This window comes from Gossypium raimondii, chromosome 5 (assembly GCF_025698545.1).
Source record: "Gossypium raimondii isolate GPD5lz chromosome 5, ASM2569854v1, whole genome shotgun sequence".
Taxonomy (NCBI): domain Eukaryota; kingdom Viridiplantae; phylum Streptophyta; class Magnoliopsida; order Malvales; family Malvaceae; genus Gossypium; species Gossypium raimondii.
In genome coordinates, this window is record NC_068569.1 from 49,591,601 (window position 1) to 49,598,724 (window position 7,124).

The following is a 7,124-nucleotide window of genomic DNA, read 5'->3' on the forward strand; positions in this document are numbered from 1 at the left end:
TGAAGGAATAATTTGATTACCTATGTGAACCGAAGGCCAAAAGCTAGGTAGAAAAACTTGAATTTGTTTTTCTCTTTTAATGGATATGGACAGTTTAGGGAAGATGATAAGTGTTTTCTTTTGTTTCATTACCCACACACTAGTTGATATACTTAGCTTAAGTATTAGTTAATCTCAATTAACTTAAATTTTTAGTTTAGAAACACATTTAATCAATGTTTAGTTTTTCTTAATTATAAGCAAGTGGATGTACATCACATTCCATCTACTCATTAATTCATAATAGTTAAATAATCATTAGATCCTTTGGTTAGTTGTTAATTGAGTCCTTATGTATTTTCTAAATAAAATTCTATAGCAATTGAAATTTTACAATTTAGTCTCTGTACTTAATTAACGATTTTCTCAATTTAATTACTTAACCGATCTTTAATATATTTTTCATACTAGTTTAATTACTTAATTGATCTTTAATATATTTTTCATACTAACTTCGTAATTTCTTTTGTTCAAGATTTCACTAACTCGATTCACGAAATTAAGTTCTAAAATCACATTTTTAAAATAATTTAAAATGGGTCATTACAATTCTCTCCTTCTTCAAGAGTGGGAGATTGTTGGATCTAGTGCCCTAAGTGTAGTATTTTCATCTATGTACACTTGTATTTTTGCAAATAGATTGGTTTGATAAAATTATTCATAAATTACATTAATACATTTTGTATATTGTACTTAATGGTTTTTGCATGAAAAGCAAAATGGAAGCAAATATTAGCTCAATAGTTGTCTAATGTTTAACTAATACTAAGCGGTATTATGAGTTCATATTGTAGTACAAAAAGACAATTTAGTAGTAGATGAAACTAAACATGTCCTTAGTTTAATAAAAAAATGAGCAAACCAATTGAAAGACTAATATGTCATCTATCAAGTCCAATTGGAGAGATGCTTTGTCTTGAGCATCAGAGCGGATGACTACCAAAAGATGGAGACATAGATGTGACTAACTAGATTTACATTACATAGAACAGGACCCAAGTAGAATAGATCTTGAATTTGTTTATGAATTTATTCACTTGTGATTTTCATAGGGTGACATATCTTAATCTTGAGTGGATGATGGACTATGTATGTGTAACTCATATAATTTGATGTAAGTAAAAGCGTGAGTTCGAATAGACAAGGAATCGAAAGCTGGTTTGTTGGGTATACGACTTCTGCAATATGTAGCATTATTTACAATAATGGAATTCATAGCCCAAGACATGGGTAAATGATATCTTGTCATTGGCATTACATGATAGATGGAAGTAAACATGGCCACGTCTCATTTGATTTTGTGATGAATGACTGAATTACTATTTTATAGTAATTTACTTTTCATGAATGAAGATGTAATGGTTACTATGAGATAAATAGATGACACCAAGAGGGCTAAAAACACACCACAAGAATAAAAGTTTTGCTTAAGTTTTCAATATTGTTATTCTACTCGAAAATAGTCAAAATTTATTTCTAAGTATAAATTCTATTTTCGAGAATAACAATTCTACTAGTTTCTAAAAGAGAAAAAGAGATTTACTTTGTAAGAAAATTATTTTTAGTTCTGTGTTTGATTTGAAATTGCTCGAGCTCACACTCAAAGTGATTCGTGGTATAAGAATAGCAGAGAAGGTTATTCAGTTGAAAGCTGGAAACATCAAGGATCCATCTCGCTCAAAGAACAGATACTTTAAAATTTTATTGTTATAAATATCACAATCCAACTCGGTTCTCAAATTTTTATTTTTCCACTGTGCAAGAAAATCATTTTTGAATCAAAATTTTCCAACAATTGGTATCAGAGCCAGGTTATGCTATGTTTATAGTATAAATCAATACCAAAATTTTCTCTCTTTTTCATGTGTAATTAATTTTGTAACACCCCAAACCCGGCCTAGACATTATGACCGAATCTGGTGATGTCGCATGGTAGTGTGATAGGAAACCGTAGCTTTGTTTAAAACATTTTTCGTTTTGGATCCCTTAATATCTTTTATTAATTCTAAAATCATGATTCTTATTCAGTCGTTAGCTTTCAAAACATTATGCGTTGCAGAAGCTTTTTGAAAAACAGTTTGTATCCTTATGAGTATTTTGCTAAAACACATGCATTTCCTTTAAAACCCGTATTTGTTCTACCTCAAGCAGATATAAAACATAAAACAATATAAGTCCATATTTAAGCAAAAATCTATAGAGGTCATTATTACAGTAAAATACCCCAAATAAAACTTTAAAAACTTAATTAAGTACGAAATAGTGTAAAAATGGGTCGTGTGGCCACCGTGGAGTCCTCCGCCACCCCGATCCGCCTAAGTCTGGGGGTCTCCTGTACAGATAAAACAGAAGGGTGAGTTTATGAAAACTCAGTGTGTAAACCCCCTATAAACAAGCAGACAGAAAGCAATCATAGTCTGGGCCTAAGCCCATTTCAGTAACAGTTTCAGTTTCAATTAGGGCCTTAGCCCATTCCAATACAATAGCAGTCTCGCGTTTAGGCCTTGGCCCATTACAGTATCCATATTTAGTACAATAATAGATATGCAATATCAAATCCTACCCAGCCAGCCTCTACACTCCAACTCCGTCCAACCTACACTCCACGTGGGGATATAATCAACCCACCCATCCCTACACTCCAAAAAGTATCGAATGCAGCACTAGACAGTGGTTTGCAGCTGAACTCCCAGTAAATTAGGCTTGAGGCCTTTCAGTGCACTTCCTCCGAACAATATAAACCCCCTACCCCAATGCAATGTAATATACATATATGACATGCTAAAACATAATATCATGCATAAAATCATGGCATAATGTCCCACTGTTATTAGTGGGACATCATCATGCTTATTAACATGCATAATCGTATCAGTCACACAGTCATTTCAGTTAATTAGGGGTCTAGGTAAGCTTATCGACCCTACAGTAGGTCTATAGTCGACTCGGGCAACCCGTGCAACCTTAACCATCAAACAGTGAAAATGGACCCACAAGCCCATGACATTTGCTCGTGTGGCCCACACAGTCCAAAAATGCCCTTGGCCGTGTGGCCCACATAGCCAAAAAATGATCCCACATGCCCGTGTGGTTCACCCGTGTGGGCCCACATGCCCCAATTCGGTTCGGCCCGTATATCACACACGGCCAGCCTCGTCAATTGCACGCCTGTGTTCAGTCACACGGCCTACCGTACGGGCAACCACACGCCCGTATGGCATCGACAGTCCCACTTTTTAGCTTTTCACTAATTACCGATGTTCACTATTGTGTATACACACCTGTTATGGTTTCATAGCAAAACACTTCTGAGCTCAGTAGTTACTAAAATTGATCGTTTCAACTTTATCGTTAATCTCAACTCATGATTAGCAACAACACAAAGCCGACTATACTACCAATTCAATCACAAGATACCTACCTTGAAACCACGAACAAGTATCCTAAAATTCCACAGAAGAAGGACCTTGTTAACGACTCCTTGCTGTCAAGACAATAGTAACCTCCAATCAACGTTTTAATTAGGCACAAATCCAGGCCTAACGAAGTTAAATTTAACAGAAGAATCAGTGATATTAACGAAAACTGAACAAAGATACAACAAGCCATTCGGCTTTCAGTCATTTCAGCCTTACCACTGATAGAAAATGACAATTCTACAAAGCTAAAGTTTTGACTAGCCTCCCTCAAACCTTGATTGCCTCTTAAACATAGATTGAAACCTTAGTAGCCGATCGGTTAGATAGCCATAACGAAACACATCATAAACTTATAGAAAACACAAAAGAAAAAGGCCGTTGGTACAGGAAAAATAATACCAGGTCGCAAGGAAAAAAAGAAGAAAGAAAAATAGCAACAAGTAAGGTGACAATTCAATAGTAAAATAAGAGGTTTGGGAAAAAATGACAGCAAAGTGAAGAGGGAAAGAAGAATAGTTATGATTTGGCTTGGGGAGAAAAAATTAAGGAGAACGGAATTCACAAGATTTCAATAATAGGTGCAGGTTTGGGAAGAACCGCACGGCAGCAAATAAAAAAGAAAAGAAGAAGATGAATGCAAAAAATTTGGCAGACAGAAAAAACCCAAGGCAGTCAAGGAAAATTGTCAGAAAATTGGTGAAATGAGGAAAGGTAGCTGAATTTTCCACTACCAGTTTCGGTTCTATCCAACCTCTTCCACCCATATTTTTCTCCCCAAATCACTCCAACACAATCCTCTCAACCACTAAATTCAAACCCAACTCAAACTCTTCAGAATTTTGGTCAAACTACAACACCCACACGGCACAAGCAGTAAAAATTAAATCCCCTTGATCGTATAGAGATTAGAACACAAGACCTCCAGCATATTTACACTCCACTTAACTACTAGACCAGCAGGCACATTCTGACATATTTTACTAACATTTATTTATAAGCCTACTGATTAGAGATAGGGGTTTATTCATTAAAAAACAAAAATTTGCCCAAGTTAAGGCTTGAACTTGAGACCTCCCAAACACTCCCAGAACACATAACCACTAAAGTAGACAAATATTTGTGTCACAAACATACAAAAATAAATATATAAGGGATTTTTGGGGCGTTACAACTCTACCCCCTAAAAGAAAATTTTGGCCTCGAAATTTTACCTAATCAGAACAGATGGGGATACTGCTGACGCATCGTATCCTCAGGCTTTCACGTGGCCTCCTCGGTGCTCTGATTACGCCAAAGAACTTTAACCAGTGGAATAAACTTCCTCCTTAGAACTTTTACATCACGATCTAGTATCTAAACCGACTCCTCCTCGAAAGTTAGATCTAGTCTAACTTCAATATCCTCTACTAGAACAATATGCATAGGATCAGAGCGATAGCGCCTCAACATAGAGATGTGGAACACGTCGTGAATCCGATCCAATTCTGGAGGTAACTCCAACTGGTAAGCAATTGGTCCCACTCGCTTGAGCACATGGTAAGGTCCAATAAATCTAGGGCTGAACTTGCCCTTGCGACCAAATCTCAGTACCTTATTCCACGACAAGACCTTGAGAAAAAAAAGTCCCTCACCTAATATTCAATCTCTCGACACTTTAGATCCGCATAGGACTTCTGTCTGTCTAATGCCGCCTTCAGTCAGTCTCGGATCAACCTAACATTATCCTCCGTATCAGAAACAAGTTTAGGGCCCAAAACACGTCGCTCACCCAACTCAGTCCAACATGAAGATGTGTGACACCTACGACCATATAATGCCTCGTAGGGTGTCATCTGAATGCTAGATTGATAGTTGTTGTTATAAGCAAATTCTGCTAGCAGTAGGTAATCCTCCCAACTGCCTCGAAAGTCAATCACACAACTTCTCAACATATCCTCTAGTATCTGAATCACCCTCTCTGACTAACCGTCAGTCTGAGGATGGAACGCAATACTGAAGTCCAATCTTGTACCCAGAGCTTCATATAGCTTCCTCTAGAATCGAGACGTAAAGCGAGGATCCCTATCAGATATTATTGAAACTGGTACCCCATGCAGTCTCACTATCTCAGACATATACAATTTAGCCAGCTTTTACAGAGAGTAGTCAGTACGAACCAGAATGAAATGGGCGGACTTGGTCAATCGGTTCACGATGACCCATACAGAATCCTTCTTAGTGGGTGTGAGGGGTAACCCACTAACGAAATCCATAGTCACACGCTCCCACTTCCAAAGCAGAATCTTGACTGGTTGCAGCAATCCCAAAGGTAACTGATATTCAGCCTTAACCTGCTGGCATGTCAGACACTTAGATGGAAGCTCTACATAGAGATATACGTGCTTTGCATCTAGATGCTCAATATATGGATTGATTATTTTATTCTAACAATCTGCTGGCTCTTGAGATTGCAACTATGAGTTTACCGATTGATTTTAAAGTTCCAAAAGAGAAGTTTGAAGGTAGGACGGACCCTTAAGCACGTCTTATGCAATACAATGATTATATGAATGTGCTAGGGGCTTCTGATGCTACGAAGTGTAAGGCCTTCTCAACAACCCTTGAGAGAAGTGCAAAAGATTGGGATCTTTCTCTCTCGAATGGTTCCATTCAAAGCTTTTCACAGTTGGTTCAGATGTTCTTAGGGATGTTTCGAGCGCATAGGACAATAATGAGTACTCCTATGCGTTTAATGTCTGTCAAGCAGAGAGGAGAGAATTTACAGAATTACATCAAGCGTTTTCATGCGGCGACCTTAAAGATAAAAAAATTTGAGGATATACCATTGGTGCTTTTATTATGGGTTTTTTTGAATTAGCATGTACAATAGTCGTTCATTGATAATAGGTCACAGAGCTTGGCAGATTTATATGAGAGAGCCTACAAATCTGCTAAAGAAGATGAGATTAAAAGAGCAGCTCGTGGTACATTCCAAAGAGATTATCGGCATCTAAGGAATAGAGAGGAAGGTCGCAGTCATCTATGTTCGTCTTTTCAGAGTCTGTGTGTTCAAGGTGGGGGACAAAAAAAAGGACAATCACAGAATGAGTCACCTGGGGCACCTCAAGTACCAACCTGAGCACGTGAGAAGGTATCTCCTATATGTAATTTGAGACATATACTCTTTTAAATGCTACACGTGTATATATATCCTCATTCAAGTAAAGAGTTTGGGCATCTTTCCAACTCATTCACTTATGAAACATAATGTAAGAAGGTTAAACTCAAGGGACAAGTGTGTTTTTAATGATAATGGAGGGCATAAAGGAAACAATTAGGAATGGTGAGCTGAAAGATTTTGTAGCTCAACATGATAATTAGCCAAGGCAGAGTTCGAGGACCGAGGCTAAAAGCAGGTAAAAAGTTAAAAGAACTATTCATGTAATAATAGGGACAGATGAAAATAGGGCGACCTCTAAGACCAAGAGAAAGGCTCATCTTAGTAGCATTATGTTAGTTAGCTCGCCAAAGAGGCTGCGTCAATAAGAAAAGTGAAAGGTAGAATTTGGTAATAAAGATGAAGAGTTAGTTTGGAGTAAGGAGGGAAACGATCTGATGGTTGTGTCAGCAGCTATTGTAGGTTTTGAAGTAAAAAGAATACTAGTGGATAGTGGTAGTGCAGTGAAA